The sequence below is a fragment of the Xenopus laevis genome, chromosome 8L (assembly GCF_017654675.1).
Source record: "Xenopus laevis strain J_2021 chromosome 8L, Xenopus_laevis_v10.1, whole genome shotgun sequence".
Classification (NCBI taxonomy): domain Eukaryota; kingdom Metazoa; phylum Chordata; class Amphibia; order Anura; family Pipidae; genus Xenopus; species Xenopus laevis.
The window spans coordinates 82,552,627-82,566,472 of record NC_054385.1 but is presented as its reverse complement, the minus strand read 5'-3'; the positions used below and the strand labels follow the sequence as shown (position 1 = coordinate 82,566,472).

The following is a 13,846-nucleotide window of genomic DNA, read 5'->3' as shown; positions in this document are numbered from 1 at the left end:
GTAAAATAAAAAATGTTTCTGATATAGTTAGTTAGCCAAAAATGTAATGTATAAAGGCTGGAGTGAACAGATGTCTAATAAAACAGCCAGAATCCAACTTCCTGCTTTTCAGCTCTATAACTCTGTGTCAGTCAGCGACTTGAAGGGGGGCCACATGGTACATTTCTGTTCAGTGAGTTTACAATTGATCCTCAGCATTCAGCTCAGAGTCAAAAGCAACAGAAATGACCCATGTGGCCCCCCTCAAGTCTCTGATTGGTTACTGCCTGGTAGCCAGGGTAACCAGTCAGTGTAAACCAAGAGAGCTGAAAAGCAGGAAGTAGTGTTCAGACTGACATATTATACATCAAATCACTTCAGCCTTTATACATTGCATTTTTGGCTAACTAACTATATTAGAAACATTTTTTTATTTTGCACAGCCTCTCTATTTACCCAGTTTTTATTTTTACACTGAACAATTCCTTTAAAGAAGAAGTGAACCCTTGCTACTAAAATCCCCTTACCCTACATAGACCCCCCACCCCCAGCCTAGGTGCTACCTTTGCTAAATGCCCCTAACTCTTTACTTACCCCTAGGTGCAGAGTCAGGGCATCGGATTTCATGGCAGCCATCTTCTTCTCTTCGGTAATCTTCATGAAGTAAGTGCCGTATCGGCGCATGCACAACTGAAGCAATTTTCTGTTTCACAACAAGTGTGCATGCACCAAAAGTCACGGAAATTGCCGAAGCACCAGAAGAAGACCCGAAGATTACAGAAGCGGCTGAAGATGGCACCCATGAACTGCACTGAGGAATAAATAAAGAGTTAGGGGCATTTAGCAAATGTACCATCTAGGCTGGGGGGGGAGCAGGGAGGGGTCTCTATGTAGGGTAGGGGGGTAGGGGTTTTTATTAGAAAGGGTTTGTTTCTCCTTTAAAGGGGAAAAACATTTTTTAAGCTTTATGAGCTTGGGGAAATAAGAAACTTTCAAATTATAACCAGTTAAAATATCTTCACTATCCCCCTGTCAGTAATCTGCCTCTTTACATACAGGGTTGGCATTGGAGTCCTTATTTTTGAAAGACCTGAGCCTAATAATGTATTCCATCAAGAAATGGCTCTGACAGAATACTGAGATAGTGAAGAAAAACTTGATAGCTTTAGAAACAGCACCTTACTTTTAAATGATTATATTTAGAAAATACCTAATTTCTATGAGATGAATCTTATATTATGGTTGCTTTTGTTTTATTTATTGCAATTCCACTTTCAAGCAAACTCATGGCTAACAGACTTTGACAATATGCCAAAGAATTCTGGTAATGAAAATAACAGTATACTTTTCTTTTTAATTATTTCAGGAAAATTTGTATAAAAATGTTATTATAGTGAGAAATTAAAAATTAAAGTAAATAAAATGGGTGCAGTTAGCAGACACAGAGGGGCCAATTCATTAACTTCTAATGAAGGATTCCAAGTAAAAAAACTTCGAATTTCGAAGTGTTTTTTGGGCTACTTCGACCATTGAATGGGCTACTTCGACCTTCGACTATGACTACGACTTAGAATCGAAGGATTCGAACTAAAAATCGTTCGACTATTCGACCATTCGATAGTCGAAGTACTGTCTCTTTAAGAAAAAACTTCGACCCCCTAGTTCGCCACCTAAAAGCTACCGAACCCAATGTTAGCCTATGGGGAAGGTCCCCATAGGCTTGGCTACGTTTTTTTGCTCGAAGGATAATCCTTCGATCGTTGGATTAAAATCCTTCGAATCGTTCGATTCGAAGGATTTAATCCAACGATCGAAGGATTATTCCTTTGATGCGCAAAATCCTTCGACTTCGTTTTGTACGTGCCCAGGTATAAAGTAATTGCTATATTTACAGTACTTTGTGCAATCATTTTAGCATTACAGTTCTTTAATATACTGCCCTTCATTGCCATGTAAACAGAGTAATACTGTAGTTGCTACTGTCTCCCCAAACATAAATATATAAACATTTCTTTCAGGCAACATTTCTCAACGTCATTGTATTCTCTATTAAAAGGTATTATAATTTAAACACAAAAGCGCTGTAAGCACTGTAAGTTTATTTCTTTCATTTAATATACACAGACAGTACATGTATATTACACATTATATATTCTGATTAAAAATTGGAACTTTTCTTGCTTGGGGGATTGCGCTATTCTAAGCAGCAGCTTAGTTGTCTGTGAACCTAGTAGCTAGGGTCTCTTATCTTACTTATTCTTAAATAATATTCAAGAAGGCAGAGGGGTGCTGTTTTAGTCATATCTGGAGTCTTTGCAGCAATGCCATATAACATTTCAGCCCCATCTCAAGTAAACCATAACTCAATCACATACATATATATATATATATATATATACATACCCAAAATAGACGTTAAATGAAGGGAAATAAATAACATAAATAAAAATAAATAGTACAAAAAAAATAATAATAGTGGCCTTTTATTATTTATTTATTTATTATTTATTATTTCTGAGCTTCTCACTGAGCTGTACGTAGTTATTCATTTTCTGATGTTCTTTTCATTACCTCATAAATGCACTAGGGTAAAGGATAATAATATATATATATATATATATATATATATATATATATATATATATATATATATATATATATATATATATATATATATATATATATATATATATATATACAGTATATATATATATTTGCTCTTTATTAATAAAAAGACTTTCCTTTATTTTCACCAGATTGCTATTTTGCCATGGAATTATGGACACCTTTAGTATTCTCTAATTCAAAAAGGTTGCTCAAACTCAATCAGTTTTTTTTTATACAAAAAAACAACAGGATCTGTCTCATTGTGTGTTATGCAGTAAACAAGGCATATTCATAAACATTTGTGAATGGGGAATATTACAGTCAGCAGGTGTTCGTACATTGTTTAATTTTTTATTTTATAGTTTGTTTTGTAAAAAAAATGTTTGTAAAGTGTTGTTCCTTTCTTTATATATAAGTAAAGCATATGGAGTATTTTTTTTATTGTGCTTAGAGAGGTAAGCATTATTCTAGACTACTAATTAAACATAATCTGCTGAGAATATGCCCACTTGTGCTTACATTGCTATTACCACAGAGAAAGGTAGTGAGTCACAGCATTGTGCCCACTATGTATATTTTATATATCTCAATGGAAAGTGCAGCTAAAGTGTTTACCTGTATTTTAAAAGTTTTCATGTCTAGCAGCACTAAAATGTCCCATTTGCATCTCACCTAATTGGAAAGAGTTGGCAGTCTCATGTATAATACTATTAATTACTCTGTTGTCATATGGATCTTATAGGCTTCTTGTTTATTCTTGCTGCCTGTAAATACCCATCACTGCTTACATGAACAGGATATAGGCTTAAAATGAGTTTGTACGTTACCATAAATTCATTAGTAATACCCACATGTGGAGATGACTACAAACATTTATATCTTTTTTTGAAAATGTTTGTGTTCCTGTTGGGCAAATAAAGTTTTGTCTTGAAAGCTGAGAAAGCTTCATATGACATTTTTAGCCAATTGAAAAACATTTTTTACTTGCATGTTTTTATTAACCCCAGAATAATTAACACTCCCATGGCATTCATATTTTTGAATGTATATTTTTTTCCATGCATGCATTCATGGTTCTATGACCTCATATTACCCTCTCCCACTGAATGTGCATTAATGTGTGTTGTCGGTCAATAATCTTCTTTTGTATCTAGTAATCTTCTTAAAAGTTGTTATTCACATTACCATCACATGTTATCAAACAAATAACACTGTAAAATTCTTTTAACTAATTACAGGCAATATATAATAGATAATGTAAGTAAAGAGTCTGCCTCACACATATATAAAATGTGCTTGAACTATAACAGCAGGTTTTATTAAGGAGTTTATCTGAAATAAGTAGTAGTGCTTTAGCCTAGATTTCTCAAGAGATGATCAAATCTCTTAAGCAAGAAAATCCTTCTTGCTTTCCGGGTTCTGTTTTATCAATATGCTCAAAACAGCTCATTCCTTGTTAAGTGGTTGACATAAGATCTGGGGAAAAAACTCAGTGATGAATGTTGAAGGTTAAAACATATATTATATTTGTTCATCGATCAATAGCAAAGCTAAGAGGCATTTGTGAAAAATTACCAACCCACTTAAGACTGTAAGCTCTACAGATCAGGGGCTTCCATTCTCCTGCATACACAGATTATACATAGATTGATACATATTTCAACTGTCTATACTACTGCTATGTATAAAAAAATCTATATAAAATGCTGATGATGCTTTGGTAGCTGTTGTCTATTATATCAGAGGAAAAACTCATAGCAAAGAGGTAATCAAGATAGAAACTCTATGTACCTAATTCCTTTTAATAAAGTGTATCATATTTGGTCCACATGAATTCAGAGTTCTCCTGAAATACAGGTTTGGATCTATTATCTGAAATGCCTGGGATCTAGGGTTTTCCAGGTACAAGGTTTTTCATTAATTTGGAGAAATCAGAAATCAAAGGAGTTCCATGACCATAATACAGATTAAGGAACTCTGTGGTGCCTATTATGTTTATCAGTTTCAGTGGTGGATATGTTATGCAATATAATCTAGAATATTTAATTCTTTCATTCTTTGTGTAAGTAATAGCTTACCTGGTTCCTATTTCAGAGTATTCTAACCTCTGATGTTTTGTGATAGGCTTGGTTGTATGTACAGGGAGCTCCCATCTCACTGCATTTTCTGTGCCATTGGTTTTCTAGGTTTCTAATTCTATAGTCAGTGAAGATAGGGACTTGGGATTCTTCTGGCACCAGATGTCTGCCAGGCCAGTGTGCTCTGAAAACATGTGACTTCTAGGCCAGCATGGAAGACCAATGGAAAGTCAATGCAGAAGCAGGGGGCAATTGAGAAATATGAAAATAGGGGTCAAAAGTTTTAAATAATTACAGAGTGGGGCCCTCAGGTTAAGAAATTATTATTATTTCTTTTTATTATTATTAACTTCTATTTATATAGCACCAACATATTTCGTAGCACTGTAAAGTAAATGTATTTATACAACTAAATCACATACATAGAACATATGGAGTTACCATACATCACAACCAATACCGGTACCAAAGGTGAGGAAGGAAGAAATATTGGGTATTGTACTAAGGTGCTACCTGTACATAAGCACCTATGTAAACCATGGATGCACCAAATCAAGGATTCAGTCAAGATTATGTTTATTTCGACAGGATTCAGATTCAGACGAATCCAAGTGCCTGGCTGAACCTAATCTGACTTTTCATCACACAAACAAGGAAGTAAAAAAAAATTAGGAAATTTAGCAAATTAGGATTCAGTAATCGGACAAATCTTTCACAAGGGATTCGGGGTTTGGTGAATCCTAAAATCCAATTGGATTCAGTGTGTCCCTAATATAAACATACACGTACCCCTTTTATATGACATATAAGTGAACATATACTACTCAAAATATAGCAATGGTAAGAATTATATGACGTGCAAGGTACCACCTTAATTCCTATAAATACCAGTTAATTTCAAGCATTAACAAAGGGTTTCCTTGCCTCCAGATTGCTAAACCCTGTCCCAGACTGGCACAAGGCACAGACTGTATCTTGTATAGCAACATTCAGAAAGTGCTAGTGCATGGCATCCTAAGGGACAAAATTTGGTATGTACCCTTTAGCATACTACTGTTTGTACCTACCCCCCTATAGTCTCCAGTCTGATGCCATTTACCTTTAATAATGACTGACTATACCGTTCTGTGTGACTACTGAAAAAACAACCAAATTGTGGGCCCATATTTCTATTTCTATTACTTTTTAAAGGAAATTATTTTAATTTAATTGAATATGCACATGTGGGGGTAGATTTATCAAGGGTCGAATTTTGAAGTAATGGGAGTTTATTTGAACTCCCATAACTTCGAAATTTGAATAAAAAAAGGTTTTTTTTGCGAGAGAATAGACTGTATTTGATTGTTTGAATGGAAGTAAGATCGTATTCGATTGAATTCGATTAAAAATATTTTTTTTCAAAGTTCACCAATTGACTCCAAGTAGGCTCTAGAAGGTCTCCCATAGGCTAAAACAGCAATTCAGCAGGTTTTAGATGGCAAATGGTCGAAGTTTCAAAGAGACAGTACATGATAAATTTTTTCAAATTCGAATCGAATTTGGACTATTCCCTAGTCGAAGTACACAAAAATTGCTTGAAATTTTTTACTTCGAATTTTCACTTCGACCCTTGATAAATCTGCCCCTTAATGTATTTTATCATTAAATGCAGAAGTATACAGTACATAAGTTTAGTATAGTTTGTAAATGTAAATGCTTTTCATTGCTGTTTTTTTCAATTGATCATTTATTGCTTATTGTTGTTGCCTAAATTACTACAATATCAATTCGGAACAAAACAGAATAGTTTGTTAGCAGGGCCGGATTTACATGGTGAGCGCCCCTAGGCCCACTGCTGTTTGTCGCCCCTGTCCCCTCCCCTTTATTCATGCAAATTTTCATCATTTGGAATGGAGCAATGGGGATTGGTGCACAGGAAATTAATAAAAATGATTGTATCTCCAGCGCATCCCCAGTGTTTTTGAACCAATGTGGGTGTGGTTGGGCAGCATGCCGCCCCCCTAAAATCCTGCCGCCCTAGGCCCGAGCCTAGGTGGCCTTTCCACAAATCTGGGCCTGTTTGTTAGGTTCATTTTGTTTCTCTGTCTGATACTCTGTAGCTACTATAACTTAAATACAAGTCAGACAATTGCTCCTACAGAAAGTTATGCCATAGTTTCAGTCTGGATGAAATGTACAATGAGATAGAAGCACAACGCAAAATGAATAGACAGAAACATCAGGGTCAGGCAAGCAGAATGTAGCAAGGTCAATATTTAGGTTGAAATTAAAAAACACATGCACATGGGCAGATGCAAGAAAATGCCTATATAAGGAGATACACAAGGAAGTGTCAGTTGAGGGACTAGCAAAATCAGCCTAATGTAATCTTGTAATTAGAACTAAACTCATTACATTTTTTAGCCCAACCTTGTTAACTTATGAATATTTAGTATTCTTTCATCATTTACTATTAAAAGTATTGGCATCTCTTATATTGTTGAACACCAGGTGGAATTATGACCTGCTTTTTTACATATTTAAATGCTCTCCCATAAAACAGCTGTTGTTGTTATCATACATTTAATAGAGCCAAGGAGTCACATGAATTACTAGAGCTCTCACAATTCTAAAGGCAATCATCCCTTTAGAATATTTCTGTGACAAGCAATAGTTGCTAATGGAGTCACAATTTTGTAATTTGGTCATACAAAGAAAGGTTGGAGCCATCAACTTGGCACACTTTTTAAAAAAATCCCTCTTAATTTAGAAAATTTAAAAACAGTTGTCATGACAACATTACCTAGCAATATTTGACTTCCATAACCCTCTCAGAATGAACTGCATTAACCAAAATGCTCATCTCCACCAGTATCCACTTCCGATTTTATTGAATATTCTTTTTTAAAAGGACTAGGAAATTAGAGGTAAAATGAGGGGGGAAAGTGTGCATTTGAAAGATTTGCCACTAAGTGCATTCACAATCCAGTTCAGGCAGTAAAAGATGCTGTGGTATAGCTATTAATAATCAGAATACCTGACAACAGTACCAAATAAGAAACCAGAACAATACAGGATCCTTGCAACACAAATGTTTACCCATAAAAACATATTCCATCCCCAAATGATGGAAATACAACTTTACTGGTCCATAAATCACAAATACTATATCCGTTCAAAAGTGTTCCTTTAATAATGTAAAACATTAACATCAAAATTATAATTGAGGTTGCAAGTATTTGTAGATTTGAATGTAATATAATGTAATATATATTTGAACCATAACAACTGTGATTTTTTCCATACATACAGTATAGCATGGCTACTGCCATATACGGAGAGGAACAAATCCACTCAGGCCTTAGCAAGGGAGCTTTAATTGCACAATGGCCTGCGAGATATAACAACAACTCCAGCAACCCCCACTAAGCACATATAGTGGCCATCCAGGCCAATCTATTTCAAACAATTCTACTAGGATTTAGGGTCTGAATATGTACATATCAAACTTTTGCTTCTATGGATTAATTAATAGCCCAAACCATTGGTTTGGGCTATTTTTAGTTAAATGCTTAATAATGCTTAGTTAAATGCTTAATACAATAGAGCAGGAGACATTTTTCAGGGGGGGGTGTCTACACATATTATGTTTGGTACATAACAGTTATAAATTTATATATAGTCCAGTTACAACTACAGCTGCAACTAAACCTCCTACCATAGCGTGAAAGCTTTGAAGAATGCTGGATTGAAAATATGTGTATTATAGTGTAATAACGATGATACAGTATATCATAGCAGTATAATCCAGTTCATCCAAGATGATTATGAAGTGACTTTTCAATAAAAAGAATGTGTGATTATGTATTCAAACCCATGCATTTTTACATTTTACATGGGCACAGAGGCTATGCTTTATGAAAAGAAGTTTCCCTTGATATATCTTTTAGCTCCCATTTACTCACTTTCACTGTTCTCTCTCCATTTCAATTTCTTTCTCTCTTATCTTCTGGCCCTTCCTTGCTCACTTAATATATGTAGCAAATGGCTGTGTGTCACCAGCTTGCAGTTGTAAAGGCTATCTGTATTTGCACAATTGCTAGACTCTGTTATTCCCATAGCACAAAACGAATGCAAATTGTGGCATTGTGGCATTTATGCCCCTCTCAGGAACTTGATAAATGGACCCAAGTGGATTTTAAGCACAATTTTTTTGGGAGAGGAAAGGAAATTTCAGTAATTATTAATACAGCATGCCTTACAGTTTAATACACCAGTATAAAATAGCCTGCAGGATTGGACTGTCTGTAATAATTGATCATAATAATGAACATAAAACATGACTCATACTGTCAAGGTAGCAGGAGTTGCGATAGCTTCCTTTGTGTTAGCAAACCAGTATCAAATGTTAATGGTTATACATTTTACAAGACATTTTAAAGACTATGGCAATTATTTTATTCTCATGCTTGTTCTCTAGGGTGGGAGGGGATAACAATCTATGGTGCCACTAAAAGCCAAATACAACACACTCATTTACTGTACATGATGTGCTTGTTGTTGTGTGTATGTTTATTATCCATTTAGTGATGTGCAGTTCAATATGACAATTATCTCAGTAAGTGAGCTGTCACAAATGAATAAAGAATAGTTACTGCACTCGTGTGTTTCATCAAAATTTTACATCACAGTTTTGCATTTCAAAATGATCCATTTATTGTTTGTATAAAGAAATGTACAGACATCAATTTCCATCTCCAAAGAGGGTGATGAGGAACATAAATCTTTGTGGTGTACTGTTCTATAAAATCTGGTCTGCAGCTGAATGTGGAATCAAGAATATGAATAAATGACATGCACTGGAATCCCTTAAGGCGGAAGATGAATATGTCACTTGTCTTTGATTCTATGCTAATCCTCATTTTTTTACCAGATCCAGAGGGCACCCAAAATGGCGTGAGCTCATTTTAACAAATCATATGGACTAGAGAGGAATCTAAATTGGGAGGGGGCAGGCTAGAATTCATCAGCCTTGCACATGTAATAAAAGAGGTTTGTCTAATTGGCATCAGGGAGGATTCCAGATTGCATGTGGGGCACAGGATGAAAAAGACACAGCCTACTCTCTTCCTAATCAGTTTGAGAAAAAAAACTCATCCCACTTGCAGAGTATATACATTTGTTTGTCCTTGAATGTTTCTATCCCAGCACCCAACTAATTACCTAATTTAGACTGGCATTTAACTATATATAGACTGGCATTTAACTATATATATTACCTATTCCTTTGTATTTAGGCATCTTTTTCTTTACAAACAATCACCTCATTTAAATAAAGATAGACAAAAGGCGATGCATATGACTTAACATCAATATTAAAGTCTACAATCCATTGAAATTAAACACAGCAAATATATCATCAAGAGAAAGATATACTGTAGCTAAAAAACACCCATGTACTATATACTTCGATTAAATCCATGAAATCCTTGAATCAATGTACTGTTTTTATTTTTGACAATGATAGATAATGATAGAGATAGATAGATAGATAGATAGATAGATAGATAGATAGATAGATAGATAGATAGATAGATGATAGATAGATAGAAAGCAAATAATTTGAAAAGACCTTAGCAATATAGTGTCCACATGTTTCCAATGCATTTCCAAATAAATACTGATAAGGACTGCTTACTTCATAGCTAGGGAAAAGGCAGCTCATAGGCATAGCAAGGGTTAAGGAAGCAAGGTGCAATAGAACAGTCTTTTAAGTAGTCCACTGGCACCCCCAGCCTGTGAGAGATAGAGCCAGCAGCTTCTTGTTACATTCCTGCATCCAACGGGCAGCAAATGCCATCATATGGAAATGTGTGAAAATGCACCAAGCCACTAAAGAAAATAAAAATCCCAGCTCCTTCAACAGCTGCTTGAAAATGAAAGAAAATCATTTCCCTTTTCCCTCCCCTGAAATGTGTATTCTCAAAGAGCACAAGGCCAAGATGGAGAGCAGCCCGTATCAAATATCTGACTGCTGATGCTACCAGCCATTAAAAAATAGACAGACAAATAAAGCATAATGCGTCTGAATTATTAACCTGTCCTTCTCCATAAAAATAAAAAATTAATGACTAATGACGACAGTTTGTACAGTAAGTGCAGTAGCTCCTTTCCCTGGAAGCGATACTGGAAAGAAGAATGCTTGCTTTATTTTTCATATGAATATATTTTGCAGTCATAATTTCTAGCGCCTTCTGGTTCAGATGAGATATAATACACAAGAAAAAAAAAAAACATGCAGTGCCAATCAAGTGATGTGATATCTGAGCTGGGAGTAACATATCCACAGAAAAAAAATGCAGTGCTTTATTATGCCCCAGATTATGAACCATCTGTTTCTGTTACATAACTAAATACCCCAGCACAATGGTACTCTGTGACATACAAAAAAATCCTGTTTAATATGTCAGCACCCAAACACTCAACTATATATATTACCTATTCCTTTGCAGTGCTTTTATGATATTATAGAGCTCAGCTCATATCAGTTCCATCATGCACTAGCTGCCAAGAAGCCAAGTGCTCTATCTCTTGCTGCACCAATATGTTTTCTCTCTTTCTGATGGACCAAAATGAAAACAGTCACATTTATAAACAACAAAATGCACAGGTTGCATGGAAGAACCAGGCTTCAATAAAGGGTTTCTGGACGCTATGTAACCATATACCCCATTTCTCAGCTAGATTAAGTGCTCAGGTATAGATTTATTTTCCATTTAATAGAAACGATTCTACCAGTACATCATACAAGGAGCACCCTTGGGCATTTCATCTCACTCTAACAAATGCAAAAAAAAAAAAGCATGAATAAGTAAAGCAGTCTGCAATGCAGTTGAGACATAGGAAATAAGATCAGACCAAAATATTATGGAAGGATTAAATGTTTACCTGATGCCTCCAGAGTAAAGAGGATGGCAGCTGCACTTTTTACCTGCAGATAAAATTATAGCAAGGTGCCTCAGGGTGGATCTCACAATCTTGCCAATTGGTTTCTGGTAACTTCTGTGCCCTTTGCCATCACCCAATGTTGGCATTCTAGAATGGTAGACTTGATTTTCACCCAAGGTATATGCTTGTCATGTAATCCAAAGACATGTTTGCATTAAAACAGACGAGGGATGAGCTGCAAGGAAAAGAGGTTTGTAAATGTATCTCCAGCCAAGGGAGAGTAAGGGAAACACCAAATGTGTGGCATATCCTTTAGATCACATCACCTCTAGATTGCAGCCTAGTAAAATCCAACAATGTGATGTGGATCAGACATGATGCACAATTAAGCAAGAACAACAGTTTAGGAGATGTCCAGAGGGCAATCCCACAAGTAAACCAAAACGATACGATGAACTTTTCCCATTAGAGATTTCCAAAATTGGGCTTTGACCTTGCAATGTACCTGATTCGGGTTAATCCTCAAACCATTACTTCCAGCAAAGCTTGATTGTCAGACTGTACAAAGACTTTGGCCAGCACAGCAGCAGCCACTGGTCGAAGAACCATTCATCATTCCTGGAGGTATTGCTCTTATAATCCAGCGCTTATGGGCTTGTGGCTGTTATTATCTGGGGGCTGGATGGAATCAAACGCAGCTGTCAGACCCCGGCTGGGAAAGTTGGAACCGTCCGGTTCGCTGTCCGAGGTGCTGAAGGTCAGAGGCAGCTGTGAAGTCTCGCAATCTCCTCTCCGGTTTATATGGATCGCTCTATTTTCCCCATATGGAAGGGGGATCTGCTGCTACAATCGGCATTAGATTCACAGCGTCTGGAACCAGAAGACGCGCTCGGATCCCACTTCACCAGCAAAAATGTTATTAAGAAAATCCCTCCGATAGGCGTCCGTGTAGTTGACACAACCTCCACCCCCTGCCTTGGTAACACAATACACTCATGCTGTTGCCCTCTAACCAAATCACTGCTGCAATCGGGTTCCCCCACGTCTAGAGCAGAGGATAGAGGTCTGTGGGTGCTTCTTATCCACTGCTGACAAAGCCATGCCGGCGCATTGAGGCAGCCTGGAGAGAAGCTTTTCGCTGTGCATTAGGCAAACCTCCTCTGCAAGTGAGAGCCAACGTCTCTGCAGTGAGAGCGATCAAGTGGCTGAGATGGGAAAGTCAGATGAAATGTCAGCAGGCAGAAGTGTACGGCGGCACCTAGCACAGCCCCCAGTTCAGCCTCCACGCTGAGTTAATCCTGGGAGTGATTGAATGGCATGTACGTGTGTCAGGCAAAAACACAGACAACGTCAGAGGGGAACATTTAATGTATATGATAGAATTGCTTCACAACGCCCTCTCCTTCGACATAATAGCATTACTGTCCCGCCATCACATTGATTGGCCAGGGCCAGGCTAAAGTGGGAGTCAACCCGCGGAATATGGGCTTAAGCATGTAACTTCTATTTAATAATCACCAGAAAAAAAATTAATTGTAGTTGCCCTAGTTAGATACAGCAGTAACCAGACTGACGCGCAGGCTGCAAAGGATGGACGATCCATTGTTATTGCAGCTTCAGCTGTTCAGTTATAGATAATAATGTAAAGAACAAAAACCGTTGTAACTGAGCAATTGAATGATTCAAATCGCCTACTGGCGCTGTATTTTTCCCTTTAAAATGTCTTCTACACGCCCAAGTTTCAAACTGTAATCGCTTACTAAAGCCGGCGACTGTGAAAGCTGCTGTGCAGACTAGGGTTGAATTGAGAACCGTGCAGCAGCAGCCGCCCCTACTCTCCACTCATGGGCCACTTCCACGCTCTGCACCAGCGCGCCTGGCAGACTTATTAGGGCGGGGCCAAAGCACAAATAGGGAACCAATCAGAATAAAAATAATCATTCACCAGTGAAAAGAGAAATAAAAACTGCCTGGGCAGGGCACAGCAATTTAACATGCAGTAGTGGTGTGGTTCTCAGGTTGCAAATCAGTTCTATGGAGCAGCACCAGGCACCCTCCTCCCTCTTATTGGCAGCGCCTCCTGCGCACCCAGCCTGCAGCACCGTGCCACCTACAGCGCTTAACTGAACACTAACTCCTCAGCTCATTAGCACAGACAAATCGCCGCTTTTCCGACTCTGCACTACAGATGCCTGTGTTGTGTCTCAACTTTGTCTCCTTCACCCTCATTGAAACTTAGGAATTTTGCCACATTA

General features: G+C 37.1%; 1 protein-coding gene across 1 annotated transcript in view; it reads right to left on the bottom strand.

The window, feature by feature from the left end:
* Positions 1 to 13,158, bottom strand: part of lrfn5.L (leucine rich repeat and fibronectin type III domain containing 5 L homeolog) — a 115,965-nt gene extending 102,807 nt beyond the window's left edge. The window contains exon 1 of the mRNA XM_018241589.2: positions 11,592 to 13,158. The gene's annotated coding sequence lies outside the window, so the exon portion shown is untranslated. The remainder of the gene's footprint in view (positions 1 to 11,591) is intronic.
* Positions 13,159 to 13,846: the final 688 nt, after the last annotated feature.